General features: G+C 44.8%; 1 non-coding gene across 1 annotated transcript; it reads right to left on the reverse strand.

Annotated features, from left to right (window-relative positions):
- Positions 1–569: 569 nt before the first annotated feature.
- On the reverse strand, positions 570–676 carry LOC132014689 (U6 spliceosomal RNA). Its single transcript, XR_009403344.1, has one exon. It is a non-coding gene; the product is annotated as a U6 spliceosomal RNA (small nuclear RNA).
- Positions 677–1,659: the final 983 nt, after the last annotated feature.

Consider the following 1,659-nt stretch of genomic DNA (forward strand, 5'->3'; position numbering starts at 1 on the left):
CTCCCCAAATCTTTACTACAAATAGTTTGCTATTGACCAGAAGCCTTCCCATAAATGGTTAATTAACACATACTTTGTGTGTGTTATGTGTATTATGTGCTGTATTCTTACAATAAACTAGGTTAAAGGGAAAAAAATGTTACTAAAAAAATCACAAGAGGGGAGCCTGGGTGACTCAGTGGGCTATGCTGCTGCCTTCAGCTCAGGTCATGATCTCAGGGTCCAGGGATCGAGTCCCACATTGGGCTCTCTGCTCAGCAAGGAGCCTGCTTCCCCCTCTCTCTCAGCCTGCCTTCCTGCCTACTTGTGATCTCTCTCTCTCTCTCTCTGTCAAATAAATAAATAAATAAAAACTTAAAAAAAAATCATAAGAGAGGGCACCTGGGTGGTTCAGTTGGTTAAGCGACTGCCTTTGGCTCAGGTCATGACCCCGAAGTCGCAGGATCAAGTCCCACATCAGGTTCGCTGCTCAACGGGCATCTGCTTCTCCCTCTGATCCTCCCCACTCTCACACTCTCTCTCTCACTCTCTCTCTCTCAAATAAATAAGTGAAATCTTTTTTTTTTTTTCAGAATATGGAACGCTTCACGAATTTGCGTGTCATCCTTGCACAGGGGCCATGCTAATCTTCTCTGTATCGTTCCAATTTTAGTATATGTGCTGCCGAAGCGAGCACAATAAGTGAAATCTTTTTTAAAAACCAGAAGAAAAAATATACCAACAGTACCATACTGTATTTATTTTTAAAAATCAAGGGTCAACTATATTTGGTTTTTCTAAGATGGCAACCAGTGGCAGTGAACCTTTGGGCATTGGCCAAAAGGTAATTTCCAAAGACCATCAGCCAAGCTGAATGCCTTCAACAAGTCAAATCTCTGCTCAGAACTCCCTGTGCCTTTGGCATTGGGCCAGGCCTTCAGGGACAGTGTCATGGGGCGTGGTGGAGAAACCTGAGCTTTGTGTCAAGAGGAGCTGAACTGTGAGACCGATGAGCACAGAAAGTGTGCAGGCGAAAGTACTGGTAGGGCAGGGGAGGGGACAGACCTTGGAAGCCTCCCGTGGGCCAGGCGGAGCAGGAAGGTTGAAGGGTGACCCAGCCTGGCACACCAACGGGCTTGCAAATGTACCTGGAGGGTGTGTTTGTCCAGGAGAGAGTCTGAGCTTCAACTATAGTTTACATATCCTATAATGAGAGTTTGCCCGTTTGTATTTTGTACTTGTGGCTACATGGTTACCCTTGCCGAAGTGGGAAAGCATGCCCACCCCTCTCCCCCCACCTACCCCCCCCTCCCCCGAACCAGTGTAATGTAGGACTCAGCCGTTCAGAATGCAGAGCGAGAACAATGATTGTTCAGGGCGCTCTCATCTAAATAATCTTTGTGCATTTGGATTTCACATTTTCTTTCAAATTGGAGATGCAAGTTAGTCTCCCTGCTAACAAAACACTTTCTTCATCCTACACCGAATCCCTCAGCAAATCCTCAAATATCTTTGCAAATCTCAAAGATATTAAGGCATTTAACTTTTTTTTTCATTTAGACCTTTGAAGTGTGCTGTGACTAGAATAATTTCAGAGTTAAAACCTGTCGACTGCATAGAAAATTAAGGAACCCACCTGTCACCCGGGTAGCTAGGCTGATAACTAATTACTTATAGATT

The sequence above is a fragment of the Mustela nigripes genome, chromosome 3, assembly GCF_022355385.1.
Source record: "Mustela nigripes isolate SB6536 chromosome 3, MUSNIG.SB6536, whole genome shotgun sequence".
NCBI classification, from domain to species: domain Eukaryota; kingdom Metazoa; phylum Chordata; class Mammalia; order Carnivora; family Mustelidae; genus Mustela; species Mustela nigripes.